Genomic DNA, 16,153 nt, shown 5'->3' with positions numbered 1-16,153 from the left:
GCGCTCAGCCAGAACAAACCACGACAAGAGTATCAGGCCATACACCTCCCGCTGTAATACATTCAAGTATTCCTTCTTTCCGTCAGTCATAGAATTATGGAACAAACTACCACACGACATTGTCCTCGGAATCTATCATCACATTTTCTGTCAAGATTGAAAATTTTCTTGATCAGCAGGTTGCGCCTTTGTAGAAAAAAAAAAAGCGCTGCGCACGGAGTGTATGTGTCATGTATATGCTGTTCGCAGTTATTTTTAGTGCATGCTTTTACTTTGTATGCCGCTTGCAGTTCTTATTCCGAAATCAGTGTATAACGCGTACCCTTTCCTGTTAATCTGTACTGTTTTAGGATTTTCTTTTCTTTCATTTCTTATTTTCAGATCTTTTCTTTTTTTGTTGGCAATCTGTACTTTTCGTTGTATTGTCTTTTTTTTGTTCCCACTCCTGTAAGAGCCCGTCAAGAATTACAGTATTAATAAAATAAAAAAATATAATGGCTCCGAAATGAAAAAAGTATGTCTATCGACGGCTTGTAATGAGCACAATTGATTACAAATGGCTAAAAATACTTACTAGTGAGCAGTAATGACTAATAATAGGTAAAATGACTTTTATTGATTAGTAATGACTGCAAAACCACCAATACGTCAACGACAACTTGCAGCGACCACATTTAATTGGCCAATTGTGATCGACCACAATTGGCCTGCCTAGGGAAACTATTTGTTTGCGTAGCTCCCACATGAACTCCGCTGTTTAAAATTTGATCGTTGAGATAGGTATCGAGGACCGGCCCCAGTGTGGCCGGCCCCATTTCCTGTAGCCACCCATCGTTGATAATTGCAAAGCTAATTGCCCACGTAAATGCGGAAATTTTGCTGTATCTAGATGCCACCAATCTGTAGACTCGAATGGTAAACATACCGTTACCATGATTTATATTCTTAGAATTTTAAAAATTTGGTGCAGCTAAAGAAAACACACGCTGTGTATGGTCATACCATTAGAAGCCAAGAAAAAAAGACACCGAGGACAGCATCGCACGCATAAGCGAAGACGTCGGTTCGTGCCCCTCCAGCGGCAAGTTGTTTTTTCATCCACTTTCATTTCCGTTATTTTCTCATTTTCGTTATTCCAATAAATGAATGCATGCAATTTCCCCTATGCTGTTCTTGGTCTCTTTATTCATTGGCTTCTTATGATATGACTAATAATAGGGCCCTCGGTTTCCATCTCTATTGTTTATATATATATATATATATATATATATATATAACCGGTCGTAGCGTCCCCGAAGTGTTCCTTGAGTCGAGTGCTCAGGTGGACGATGGGTGGAAGCGTATCTGCTTTGCAGAGAAGCTTAACCCATTTTACTAAATAGCAGGGATGACTAGTTTTAATTCTAGCTGATGCAGTAGTTTCCCATACCAAACCTTGTCAAAGGCATTGATAAAGTCTATAGAAATGCATTTATTTTCCCTGAGTGATCCAATGTCATTAAAATTCTGTACAGTGGTGAGTAGCTGAGCCGTAATAGACCTTCCCTTGGTATAGCCGTGTTGAAATGGGGAAATAACTTTATTGTTGGACAAAATAGACCTTATATAAACAGCTATGACGCGTTACAAAAGTTTTGAACAAGTGGAAGTAATGGACAAAAGCCCATACTTGGTTATTTCAAGCTTGTCACATTTCTTATGAACAGGCAACAACGCGCGCTGTCTTCCAATCTGCGGGAAAGTCACTAATGGTTAAAGAACTGTAAAAAATATTAGCCAAGCATTCTGAAATCTGCGCAGCAACGCATTACCAGAGCGCATTAGGGATACCATTTAGTACTCGCGCGTGATTTGTCCTTCAATTTACGTAGCATGGATAGCAGTCCGTCATTTGTTATCATTGGTATATCTGACATGGAAATTTCTTTGTTTGTGCATAGCTACAATTAGGGGAAAAATGCTGTGAAAGTATATATTAAATGCACAAGCTGCCTTAGGTATAGGCTGATCATTTATTGTAATTTTTTAACACATTCCTTTGTCTGTCCGAGACACCACCTAAATTCTGACATATGCGTTCTAGGAATTCGGGAACTGAAAAATTGAAAGAACAATGCTTGGCGTGTTTCAGTTTAGTTGCGAAATCATCTTTCATTTCCATGAAAACTTTCTCGCAGGTATTTTGTTTCTTTCTCCTTCGTTATATTATCCGTTTAATGGGTATTATTTCTCGGCTAACCCATGTGTTAGTACCATTCTTTGTAACTTTTCTCATAGGTTCTGTCGCGATAAAAAGTTTAGGGACCACGGCAGCAGCAAAAAATAAAAATAAGATATATTCAAGCGCGGCTTGGCGGTCTGGAATCAGCTGAATGCCTTGCACTGCTCGAACACGCGCGTACGAATGCGCTCTTGATTTCAGCAGGAATGTCGAGGCTGCCAAAAATAAATAAAAAGTCGCCGCACCTTTAGTCCCTAAAGTTTCTATCGCGACCGTACAAAGTTTTTAATACAGAAAAGCACAACTTTTTAAAAATTAGCTCATATGTCTTGAACACCCTTGGAATGAGCGCTTACAAGTGTTATCTCTAAATAATCAATGACTGAACTGTCATCACTCTGTTCAAAGTTTTTACGACTGGTCACATCAAGCCGATCACATTTTGCACCCCTAGAACACGATTAGGAGGAAAACGACAATTTGTGGCTTGGCTTACCCGCAATAACGCCATTAGAAAAGGATCAATAACAAAAACATATACAAACGTCGTCGCTCTCTAGTACATTCACATACAACTTGTTCAACATTTCAAGTGAGCACTATATCAAGAATAGTGTCAGCTTGAGCACACACACCGTGCAACAAATGGGTCCAGTCAAGGGATGGCGAATTGAAATCTCCTGCTATGATGATAATAAATTTCAAATTTTCAACCAAACCATCGCGGAGCCTCAGAAGAAAACACACTTCAGCATCACGCGCCTTGTAAGTAGCACTAAGAACAAACGATAAATCATTTATAGAAATATTTAGGAACAAGCTTTCACGACGTTCTACATGTTGCATTACTTGAACGTTTTCACCAGTTTTAGCAATCACTGCGATTCCCCCGCCAAGTGAGCCACGATCGCGTCGATAAATGCAGCAATGTTGCTATTTAGCCAGGTTTCAGTTAAAACCACTAAGTGAGCATAGTAAGAAAGTAAAAAAAAAAATTCAAGTTTATCTATTTTACTCGCAATTCCATTGGCATTCGCAGAAAGGATACACATTTGCTTGTCAGATACTTGGGATCACTATAATTCGGGTGGCTTTCTATCAGAAGATACAACCGGAACACGTGCGCTAGAAGCATCGTCCCAGATGTTGACGGAATTTCCAATGCGCAGTTTATCACTAACTAGTGATTCTTTCTTGCACCCCCCCCCCTCCTTTTTCTTCATTTTGTGCGCTTTGCCACGGCTGTTTGTTTAACCATGAAATTCTTTTACCGCCTGTTATCGGCGACTTTCAAGAGACCTTGAGCCAAAATCTAGGAGCGTTATCCGGGCACTCAAGACGAGAAAAGGACGATAATTGAGCGAGTACGAAACGAGAACATACGGGCATCATTGCGCGAACAAAACGAGATCATCCGGGCAACCAGCAAAAGCTTAAGAAAATGCGGTCTCTGGCCCCCAACACCTCGTACAATTGCACCCCAAAGAACTTGCACCCAAACAATTTGCAAAAAAAATAAAAGGTAATAATGCTTGCTTTCGAGTTCTTCCTAATGTTTGCCCACGATATCACTCAAGCTGTAACTTCTTGTACGCGGACGCTTGGTTTTTCCAATAGCGACGTTCAAGAGGCAGATACAGCGCACCATGCACTTGGTTGCCATCTTATGGCGCGGAGACAAGGTTGCCTGTGCTTTTTCCTACGCCAGTTCCACGACGCGAGTTTCGTGCCGCCTCCTTCGAGAGATGGCGCCACGCTGCGTTCGGCGCGTCCGGATGGTTGGGAGTAATTCTCGTAATTACTCCCAAGCAGTCTGCTTTGCCGATAGCCATTTCATGCTTACATTTACTTTCGTTCACTGGAGAGCCCGCCTTTTTGTTTTCTTAAGGTTTCTGATGGGCAATCGTTTGGGATAAAGATGCTAGTCCATTGTAGCTTTGCAGATATCTTCAGCACATTCTGTTTTTCAATGTAGCCGTGAAAAAAGAAAAATAATCAAGCCGTTTAACGAGGATTTTCCTAGTCTTGGAACTCTAGCTAGCGATTCGCAACTTACTCCAAGCGTATCATAAACGGTTCCTTTTTGACCTTGTGTCGGAGCGCCTCTTCAGATTCATGCGGTCCTTATGAAATCCCGAAGACAAACAAGCTATTAAGACGATTTCTGTAGTCCAGTTCAGGAAACTTACTTTGTTGCTGCTTAACCGTCTCCTGAAGTTTCATGACAACACCATTCGGACGCTCGGTTTTTCGCTTACTTCCTTCAAATTCGTTTCAACTTTAAGTAAACGCATACCGCATTTGTCTAGAATATTCTCATTTTCGGTAAGCTTCAAGTTGACTTTATTCAAGAAACTACGGATAGTCTCTTGACCTGCTAGACAATTTCCTAACATTTCAGCACTGCTCGGACCTGGATTTCCTTCAACGCCCAGGCTCAGTAATAAAATTCAGACATGAGTACAATCACATACAATGGACAGCAGTGTGAGTAGACAACGTGAAGCCAATGTGTCTAGGTTTATGGGGCTTTAGCAATAAATTACGTATGCAAGTGCTCCGGAGCGTTATGAGTGCGTTTTACCAGCGGCGCAAAATTTAACCCGCTCCCCTGGCAGAACTACAAATGCCACCGAGATCATATTTAGCGAAAGTGAGAGGAACGTATGACAAGTCACTGTGAGTAGTTAAATGCGTGTGGATCAAGCATTACTTTTAACAAGTGCTTGAAAGTGTTACTTGTCCATTATTGGCTATGTTTCCTAATGCCCCGAGTGAAGTCTATGCTACACCGTATTGACTATTGGTGTCAATGGAGGGCATTTTGTCAACCCCATGTCGTGTGCTAAACAGTTTAGCGGGTTAACCACCTTCGCAGAGTCGAGACTGGCTTATGATTTTTTTATAGTGTGCTAGGAACCGAGAGGGCCCAGACGCTGCCACTAAAACAGACCTCAAACGGCAGCTGCAAAACGCTATCGCATAAGAAGGCGTTCGTGTTTGAGTTTCCGCATAACATAAATATGTTTTCTCGTATATTCAAATTACAACTCGACGCTACCCTGTTTGTAGGTTGTAAGTCGTGCTTTACTATTTTTCTACCTATTCTATCTTCAGAAATTCAATTAGTAATTAAAAATAAATTATGGGGTTTTACGGGCCAAAACCACTTTCTGATTATGAGGCACGCCGTAGTGGGGGACTCCGGAAATTTTGACCACCTGGGATTCTTTAACGTGCACCTAAATCTAGATACACGGGTGTTTTCGCATTTCGCCCCCCATTGAAATGCGGCCGCCGTGGCCGGGGTTCAATCCCGCGACCTCGTGCTCAGCAGCCCAACACCATAGCCACTGAGCAACCACGGCGGGTAAATTCAATTAGTACAGTCACTTCCTTGCACCACATGGAGGGGCTGCGTGGTTGGGTATGCGTGGTTCGAAATTCTGTCTGCCGGAGCGATGTCTCACGCTGGAAAACAGGCGCGGGCCGCCGGATTTTGTGCGACTTTTTCGAAACACACGGGCCCTTAACGCTTATCGCGTTAAAAGTGCTTCTGCTTTCCACTTCCCGTCTACACACGACAGTTGCGCAGAACTACCGCTGCACGTGGCCTCCACAATGTGACCGTCGTGCTGCGTAGGGTATTCGCAACTCCAGCAATTCATGCGACACCTAGCGGCAGTAGGGAGAAACGAAATACGGAGGTCCAGTCGCCGTGTGTGCCGTAGAGGCTGCTGTCGCGGACGGAAGAATGAAGCTGCTAGCAAAGAAAAAGCGAACGGCCAAGCAGTTATGCTGTGTTCCTCGGTGCGTGCCAGCGAGATGGAAGGACAGCGATATTTCCGTTCACGCACTTCCCTCCGAGTGGAAAGGCTGAAGCCGCAGAACCAGGTGGATCGCTAACCTCCGCATCGGCAAGGCTGTGACGCTTACAGTGACTGTTTGCTCACGGCATTTTGCACGGGATCATTTCTCCTTACCAGGTGAGACACTATTGTGAACTTGTGAACTCGACCCTAATGCATGACCATTGTGCGTGGTCATTATACATGTCGCTGTGTCACCTTATGTAAACACGTTTCGCATTGCGGGCACTGGCGATTGGGCTATGCATTATTTGCTGCATATGTTAGCCGCAACGCGAAATTCGAGCACAGGTTCGAGACCTGTCACAGCGGTTTCTCCGAGGAACGTCTCTTCTGCACTCGTTAACCACATTGGCTGTAATTAGAGCTCATGTTCGACGCTTCACAGCGGTTTCTGTGAGGAACGTCACCTCTGCGCTCGTTGGCAACACCCGGCTGTAACTCGGGAGGCTTTTGATGCCCAGCACGTCTCGCGCAACTTATACGGGCGTCGGAGATTCAAATGTTTACGAATGATGTACTAGCAAGTTCGGGAAGTGTTGAGTGTAAACGTGCCACGTATGTGGCATGCTAAAGCGGAATAAATATCATGCGTGGTGCGGATGAACTTGCAGCACAGGCGCACTGCACGCGGGCACTTCCCAGCGCGACTGATTACGAATTTGCCACTTGCACTTGAGAATCTCCGACGTGCTCAAGAGTGGCCATATGACACTGGTATTTCGCACCGACGGCGAGCCTATCACGTTCATTGCAGAAGTTTGCCACTTACGCGACAGCCACATGTCAATTTTACATGCGTTTGCTAGTTTCGAGGAAAATTTACGGCGTCCGCCGTCTACTGACGTGTCACGTATGTATGTGCAGTATTAGTACCTAAGCTAGCTTTATCTGCGTTATTAAATCATCCCCAAGTCAGTGGCAAAACTACTCCGGTCATGTGGTGGTGTTTGCACCTGTGTACTTTGCGTTATGAGCAGCTTTCAACTACGTTTTGCAGATGCTACATTCGGTGTACAACGTTGCATAGCCTTGCACACTCAAACCGTGCTTCATTTCCTTGCAAATGTTTTTTTATAAATATTGTGGCCTTGTTTCTGAGGTAAAAAGAAAAAAATTCTGGGTGCAGCTCATATTGAGGCACAATAAAGCATAAACAATTCATTTATTTTTTTCAGATGTAGCATGTCAAAGACAGCGGCTGAAAAAAATGCAGTACCAACTGAAAACCTGCCAAGGACGTCATGTTATGATGAGAACAAGGATGCTCATATGAAAGAGCTTTCACTGGCAAGACTTCGCCGACGTGTGTATCGGTCAGCCAGAGTAAGTTAATTTGACTACATGGTGCAGCACTTATATGCTTATGGTACATACACCATGTCTACAAGCATGCAATAGATGTCAACACCTTTTAATGCATTACAGAATGAATCAAGCAAAGAAACTGTTGCCTCCCCATTAGAAGCAAAGGTGTTGCCCCATGCACCTGTCAGCACGACCACCATGGTAAATTGGCTGCCTGCAACTTGTGCACACATTGCTTCACCACTAATTCCTTGGGATTAAACTCTGACCTTACAGGACGATCTCCCCATCCCCTGACCGCAACAGCATGGACCAAATAAGTGACAAAGGAAATATGGTAATTTCTTTTTGTATATGTATGTGTTGTGGTAGCTGTCTTTACCTAGACGGTGGCATGCTTTCTGGATTTACATCGTAAAAGCATTGTAGCACGTGGTGTGTGATGGGTGCACATTAATTGCAACTTGTGCACACATTGCTTAACCACTGGTTTCTTGAACTGAACTCTATCTGACATTGCAGGACGATTTCCCATCCCCTAACAGCATGGACCAAAACCTTGCAAACGCCATAAGGGACAAGGACATAGCAAATATGGCAATTTATTTTTTCTATATATTTGTGATGTGGTAGCTGTCTTTACCTAGCCGGCAGCATGTTTTCTGGATTAACTTCGTGAAAGGATTGTGGTGTGTGATGGGTGCAAATTAACTGATGCAAAAAGCCTGGCTTTCCTACTTCCAACATTGAATTTAATACATTGACGTGCATTATTGGAATGACAAAAAGAAGCTGCATTTCGCGCCAGATATGTCAGACATTACAACTCTTGCTTTTGTTTTGTGACAGGAATGTGCTTGCCAACCTGGCCTCCAGACATTAATGGCAGAGTACTCAAGAGAAGAAAAAGACGTGGCAAATTTCCTACTAGAAATGGCTTCACGGACAAGGCTTACAGAAAGCAAGGCTGCCCAAGTGACATCGGGTACTTTTCCACAGAAGTTTGTGAACACGATAAATAGTAGCAACGTAAATACATTCACAGGCCTGCCATCATTCGATGTTCTGAATGCTCGTGTGACGTGCTACACAAAAATTCATCCACTTTCAGGACGGCACCAGTTATGTGTAAAAACAATTGCATTGACATTGGTGAAATTGAAGCATATTTCCACTGCATTCTTGAGTCACCTTTTTAACTGTTCTCTAACTACATGTAGCAACATAATTGCAGAGACTGCTCAGTTGATGTGTGAAATTTTAAAAGTAACTGTGGCTGTGCCACCAAAAGATGAATTCCAGTGGCACGTTTGCATATTTGGCATTAGGTGATTCACCTGAAGTCGTGCCATGGCTGGCGATATTGCAAGTAGCCTCTATTGCATAGAGGCATTTGTGCGTGTGACCTTGGCTCCATCAAAGCGTGGCGGCCTTGAGAGTAAGTGCGGTCTTCTGTTTGGAAACCCAGCATTTTTTATGCCACTAACCACTTCATACTTTTCAGACACGGTCGTTGCCATGTGATCTACATGCTGCACTTGTTTGCATTGGCCAAACCTGCAGACTTCAACTTCAACACACTTTTTGTAAATTAGCAATGCACATTCTTTTGCAACTTGTATTCTTCATTGAAGTGCTGATTTACACTACGCATTCTGATGCAAGTTTTCATCTTATGGTATTCCGAGATATTTGCAGTTCACTTATGATCTGTGTGCATAGAGTTGTGGTTATTCTTCAATGGCTGTTTGTTGTCCCTTTCCTTACTTGTATTTTTTCACAAAATAAACCACATCCACTCAATATTTTGTTCACTGTACTTGCCTCATACGTTTTACTCAAGCCCATTTTTGTTGCACTTTTTAGCATAAGAGGGTATATCTGGCCAAACAGAACATGAGAAGTAACATGGAACAGTGTCAAACCTGCATACGATGAGTATTTAAAAAGTTTGGCCACCAGAGTTGAGTACTCTGAAAGAATGGTTTGATTCAATTGACTCCAGCTGGTATATGTACCATAATTTATGCTTCTTCCCAGTTTGTTGAATACAGTGCAAATGGCTGTCCTGGGAAGCATAACTAAACCACTGGTAATACAACATGGGGAGACACTTGTGCAGACTTAACATCAGTGAATGATAATTATTGACCTCCAGAGAGCATATAGAGCTCTCCTTACTATCAACATATCAATAAATGGAAAGTAAGTGACATAAAAGTTTAACATGCACTTAAAGCACTTAACAAACACTTAAAGGGGCACTGAAACACTTCCGACTGACCATAGTTACCTCACTACAAAAGGACACCGCCTGCTGCAAAAATTTTTCGAATCATTGAACTGTAAGCGGAATTAGTAGTTATTGCACTGATGCATTGCTTTCTCCTTTCGCCTCAGCTAGCTACACGGTGCATGGCAAGGTAGCAAGGTCCAGGTCAAGTTTTTTTTTTTTTTTACACATTGCTACTTGTGGATCAGGCATGTGTGGCACTCTCTAAACGCGAGATGGACGCCTGGAGCTACATCACTTACAGAGACCAATAAATACACACGGCTGTCTGATCGTCCTGCGAACAGAGCTTGTGGTGGTCGTGGTATCTATATTATGCGGCATGCCAGTTTCAGGGCCCCTTTAAGAAGGGCACTAACAAAGACAACAAAAGTTGGTTTCATGAGTTCTGCTTGAGTCGCCACTGATATCACGCAGTTGCTCGAGCACAAATTGTGAAACAATAACGTATGAGCCATAGGAAACGAACAGTCATGTCGGCAAAAAAAAAGAAAAAAAGCAGGATATGTATTGTGATAGGTAACCCCAAGCGCCACAGCACAAGGTGAAGCTAAGTTGCAGTTCGGCACATAATAGGATCTCTTCTGCTTACAACGGTGTACGCGCATGAACATTTCACTTTACTACGATCTTTGCAATATGAACAGCATTGAAACGCAATGTAGAGATGAAACATTAAAGGGACTGACAACTACACCAAATGTTCCAGGATAAGGTGTCAGGAGAAACAGCCGAGATGTGCTTGCACTTTTGCGACAATCCAGCAGTGCACGAACACTTTGCCTCCACGATCGATGGGTCCCGGAATGCGTCGGCGATTCTCACCACAATCTCGTGCGGGTCCGCTGTCACGCCGGAGGTTTGCACACACGCGCGACCACTTCTACTTAATTACTCTTTGTACCACTGGCACCGACTAAAATGAGGTGCTCGGCGTCCACTACCCGTTCTCCCCCGACAAAACAGCGCGAATTAACATCGCAGTGCAACAAACTTAAAGTTTTCACCAAGGAAAGCGTACACGGGGACCTCCGTAAAGCCGCCATACTGCACAGTGTACCCAGAGCGGGTCAGGCTACGCAGCGCCCCCTAATGTTGATTTGAGTTGCGAATAGATGCCATGGCCGCTACTGCCTGACGCTCTGAAAGAGGCGCGCTCTGATCGGTCTCTGTTAGGGACGCAGCACGAGCGCCCATCTCTCACCGAGTGAACGCGGCGCACGCCTGAACCGGAAGTAGCATCGCACAAAAAGAAAGCAAACGCAGATGCCCAACTTTCGTGCGGGGTCCGTCCCCCTTGAAATGCCCCCTGCGTAGCCTCGCGTGTTCCAGTAGAGACAAAAGGAGAGAGAAAGCCGCGCATCGGCGCGATAGCTGCTTCTAAAATACGCACTTATACTTCAAGGATTCAAAAATTTTGTGGCAGAAGATTGATTAGGCGACGTTCGTTATTAGTGCGGCCATTCTAAGATTAGACAAAGAAAGTATTTGAGGGCCCCTTTGATGATTCGATTCGAGTTGAACGCTCGACTCTGCAATCCCTGTGATATGTGCATAATATGGGAAGCATGGCGCCAGAATAAACATTTGTTGATGATAGAGCCTCGTGCGTTTGTCTTTCTCTGTGTCATGTTTTTATTTGTGGTCTCCACAAAACTGCGACGTCAACGTAGGTTCAAGTACATGGACAATAATTACCAACGTTAAAGCACCTTTTCAAACAATTGTAATGTAGGCACTGCAAAATCCTAATCTCAGCTGGCCCCGCCCTCACCATCTAACTATCAGGAAAAGAAAGCGTGCACTGTAAGCACCAAGGAGAAAGGGAAATATAGCGACGAAAAAAAAAGCAGTGACACATGATGAAACAGCTGTGATTACTTCTGAAAAGCCACGAATTCAGCCTAAACAAAAACATCTTTTACTACCCCGCACCGGGGAGCGGCGAATTTGAAAGAAAGGGAGTATAAGAAGAGGCAAGAAGAGCACAAGTTCCCTGGCCATGATCACAGCACATGATAAAAGCCGGCAATAGTCAGTACTATAGTACTATATGTCGCTTGTGCAGCTTTCTGCTTTCGTAGCCCTTTGCTGCATTGACTTATGACATCAGCATTCCAAAATTTTATTTAGTCTTCAACGAGAGAGAGCGCAGTCGCGAGCGACCGTCACTGCACAATGTATCGAGGAAACTCACGCAAAGCGTGTCTAAAGGCTTACTCGCGACCACACTCATCACAATTAGATGTAAGAGATATCAGGTATGAGAGTGTCAGATATTGCAATACGGAAGGCCGAATATATTGTAGAGGCTGCTTTATGTCATAGCCGACAAAACAAGGAAATGAAAATGGCAGATCCAGAACAGCACTGGCTGAGACATACGGGCGTACCGTGCAAGCAAGCACGGCACGCCCGTGCCGTGCTTGCTTGCATGGCACCGTCGCAGCAAGCAGCGACGGGGCAAGAGCACGCAGCGAAGAAGCGAGTGCTTACGCACCTCTCCCAATACGGCATTGCCGGAGGCGTTTACTACTGGGGCCCCATCGTTAAGTTATTTTACCACCTTCCGGGTTGTAAAAGGCGAAGCGTGGCCGAGGCTAACCGATCACCGTGCCTAATAAAAACTGAAACCGAGCGCTACTCCACCGTCAAGCCGGGACTCAAACCATGGGGCATCGTCCCGGCCTCCTACGACCCCATAGCTCGTAGCTGGCCTGGATGCAGGACGCTTTCAACGCCGAGCGCGTTTCTTGTGGACTAGAAGATACATAAAGCAACAGATATAAAAGAAAGATTAGACGTCTGAAAAAAAAAGAACCGAACAAATACTGAAATACGGTTCAAATTGATGGCGCGCTTGCAATATTTTCCTTTCCTCTACTTCACGCCAATAGTCTGACTGGCTTTGAGGGTTTCTTTTACATCACGTTCGTTATACTTTCAGCCTGTAAACTTTGAGGCATTTCGTTTTCACTGTGAACCGTCACCTGCCGAATCAAGCGGCGTCCATTGTCGTTTGACACTCGAAAGGTCAGGTTTGGCCCCATAGCCATGTTTTTGTTTTCTCTCATCTGTGTGTTCTTGCTTGTTCATTCTTTGTCCAACCGTAAATGTCCTACTCTCGGGCCATGTGCTTTCTACACTGATTACAGTGCTTGCATTGTGTGTCATAATTATAGAACTAGGCCTGCATCGTGTGTGTACACGATTTTCCGAGGGCAGACTCCAGGAAGACCATCGCAATTCCACGCTTGACAATTGACGCACGATTCATGCCTCGTTCACTAATCAGATTAACTGACTTAAAGCAGCGCGGTTCCTTGACTCGTTGGTGACTAGGTACCGGCGCCACATGGGAGGAAGAAAGAACTACAACCGCAAGACCTCCTGTGATTCCTCATGTTCATAAGGTCTCCCATAACCTCAAGAAGGTGGCAGGCCGGTATGGTGTACCCATTGTCTTTTCTGCCCCCGTCAAACAGGGTCGACTCTGTTCGAGAAGCACACGCGAGGAGACCAACCGGTTCGAAAGGCTGTGGCAAGAAACATAGCACGACCTACGGGAGATGCGCTACGGGCGTGGTGTATGAAATTGTCCTCGAGTGCGGCAAGTCCTATATAGGACAGACTGGACGCTGCGTAAATGAACGAGCCAGGGATGAACACGATCTAAATCTAATGAGAGATGGCGTGGCACATTTGCCTGGTGCACTGCAAGGCCTGCATGTGCAAACCACGTTTTTCTGAGATTAGGATGCTAGGCAGTAGATTTCAAACAGCACGTGAGCTGATGGAAGCTTGCTCTCTCTCTCTCGCGCTATATATATATATATATATATATATATATATATATATATATATATATATATATATATATATATATATATATATATATATATATATATATATATATATATATATATATATATATATAGATGAGCAAGGTAGAAATTGCATTAGTGATACATCTATCGTGCTCTATAAATCGGAAACTAGATTGTTTGATCGCTGGGTAACGTAGATCTCTGAGCAGCCAGCGCATGCGTGTACGTGTTGCGGCAAAAAACATGTCTTTTAGCTTTTTCCTTTCTTCTAGGCGACGTTGGTTCGCGGAAAGGGCGTCTAGTTGCGGAAGGGTGACTGATCCATTCTCCCAGTTGACGTATTCGCGAGCGTGCCTCCGCAGGCGGCAGTCCGCGGTCCTGGGAATAGTAGACAGCTGAACCCTTCTCTTTCGCGCGTTGCTGGTTCGCGGAAGTTCTCCTGAAGAGCTTGACAGTTCGAGGAAAGGGTCCCCCTAAAGTCGTGCACACACAGAAGGGGCCTGTAAACACTGCGGGGCTTTCCCCAGACCGACAAACACTCTGTAGTCGGCAAACCGTCTGTAGTATCCTGTAAATTATTAAAAATATTAAACTACTGGTATTTTTATGTTTTGGTCTGTAATGACCCCCCCTCCTGTAATTATTGTGCAAAACCCGACGGTAATAATAATAATAATATTTGGGGTTTTACGTGCCAAAACCACTTTCTGATTATGAGGCACGCCGTAGTGGAGGACTCCGGAAATTTTGGCCACCTGGGGTTCTTTAACGTGCACCTAAATCTAAGCACACGGGTGTTTTCGCATTTCGCCCCCATCGAAATGCGGCCGCCGTGGCCGGGATTCGATCCCGCGACCTCGTGCTCAGCAGCCCAACACCATAGCCACTGAGCAACCACGGCGGGTAAAAAAAACAAAAAAAAAACCGACGGTAACATATATATATATATATATATATATATATATATATATATATATATATATATATACAGGGTGTATCAGCGAAGACTTCCACATTTGTTTAATCGTGCTCTGTCGCAGATAGCTCCATTCTAGTTGTTGAGCCGGTCTACTCGCAGGGGCGGACAATACTTGCACACCGAATTCAAATGAAAAATTGTCTAACGAGAATTCACTAATTAATTAACTAATTCACTAATTAAAATTCCAGCTGTGGACTTCGCAAGGCGGATCCACTCGGAACGAATTCTCCGGACACCAGTTTTGAGATATAAATTCTTGAATGTTGCGGAGAAATGCATCGGCGTTACCATTAGTTGGGTGCTTCAGTGCATGAAACGACGTTTTGTTAACAAATTAACTGCAACACCAATGCATTTCCCCAGAAATTTCGGGAATTTATATTTAGTAACTGGTGTACGTCTGTATCGTGTTTTATAAAGACATGCGCATCATGTTCAACTCGGCATTACTGCGCATGCGCACTAACGATGGAATCAACGAACATGCCCTCGAAAACTATCTTAAACGTGTTCTCTCTCCTACCCACAACGCAGAAATAGTTGAGCAAATAAAGCAATGGGGTTCTGTGTTGACTGACACTTGGCTCAATGGTATTCTTTGCGCGAACTGCACGAAACATGGTGTCAGAAGTGCGTGGCCACCCCTGATGAAATTCTTAATGCCTCCTGAACCGTTACGCCTGAGCGGTGACATTGCCAAACAATGGAAACGTTTTAAGCAAAAATTTGAGCTTTTCCTAGCAGCCTCGGTGCAAAGAGACAAGCCTCGGGATGATAGCACGAAGACTGCCCTACTGCTCAGTTTGGGAGGCGAAGATGTGTTGGAAATCTGCAACTTCACTTTCACTGAAGACGCCGAAAGAATGGACTATGCGACCGTTATCAAGAAATTCGATGAGTACTGCGAAGCGCAGGCGAATGAGATACATGAGCGGTACCTATTTCGACGATGAGTGCAAGTAGAAGGTGAGCCCTTTGAACCATTCGCAAGGGACCTGAGGCACCTGGCCAAATCATGCAACTTCGGTGTAATGGAAAATTGAATGATCCTTGAGAAAAGTGTATCTGGAACGAGCGACGACAAAGTGCGCCAGGAGCTGCAAAGGGACAAGGATTTGACACTGGTGAAAGCTGAGCAGGTGTGCAAATCCGCCGAGTTTTCAGATGCACAAAATCAACTTTGGGCACGCGAACAGCGCCAAGTTGACCGTATCCAAGTAAGGCCGAAGGAAACTGTTGCATCCGCAGTATTAAATGCCGTAGGTGTAGTCGGGAGCACGGCTCGAAGAATTGTCTGGCATTTGGACGCACCTGTAGACGATGCGGAGGAAAGAACCATTTTGCTGTGCAATGCAAGAGCAACAGGCAAGTGGCAGAAGTCAATGCTGACGAAGACTTCACGATTCTCGACGTATCGGTAGATGCTGTCGAAAGCCATCGTGACTGGGTAGGAGCACTAGTCGGCAGCAAGCACATCAACTTGAAATTGGACACCGGTGCACAAGCCAACCCTCTGTCGTATGGTATGTACCGCGCCCTACAGCCCGCGGCACAAGTAAGAGAAAGTAATTCAGTGCTACGCTTCTATGGGGGAGGAATCATCAGGCACTTCGGGGTAGCCAGACTGAAGTCATAGTCGGCAAGACGGTGACT

General features: G+C 44.5%; 2 long non-coding RNA genes across 3 annotated transcripts in view; one reads left to right on the top strand and one right to left on the bottom strand.

Annotated features, from left to right (window-relative positions):
- The window catches only part of LOC135907232 (uncharacterized), a 185,663-nt gene that overhangs the window by 144,158 nt on the left and 25,352 nt on the right, over nt 1–16,153 (bottom strand). The window lies entirely within an intron of this gene.
- LOC135907257 (uncharacterized) lies at nt 7,257–9,208 on the top strand. Of its 2 annotated transcripts, XR_010565949.2 has the most exons (4): nt 7,257–7,416; nt 7,519–7,599; nt 7,675–7,735; nt 8,248–9,208. It is a non-coding gene; the product is annotated as an uncharacterized lncRNA (long non-coding RNA). The 2 variants fall into 2 exon arrangements; XR_011512676.1 differs by having other exon boundaries at nt 7,257–7,599; nt 8,248–9,207.

This window comes from Dermacentor albipictus, chromosome 1, assembly GCF_038994185.2.
Source record: "Dermacentor albipictus isolate Rhodes 1998 colony chromosome 1, USDA_Dalb.pri_finalv2, whole genome shotgun sequence".
In the NCBI taxonomy this organism is placed as follows: Eukaryota; Metazoa; Arthropoda; class Arachnida; order Ixodida; family Ixodidae; genus Dermacentor; species Dermacentor albipictus.
This window is presented reverse-complemented; position numbering and strand designations above follow the sequence as displayed.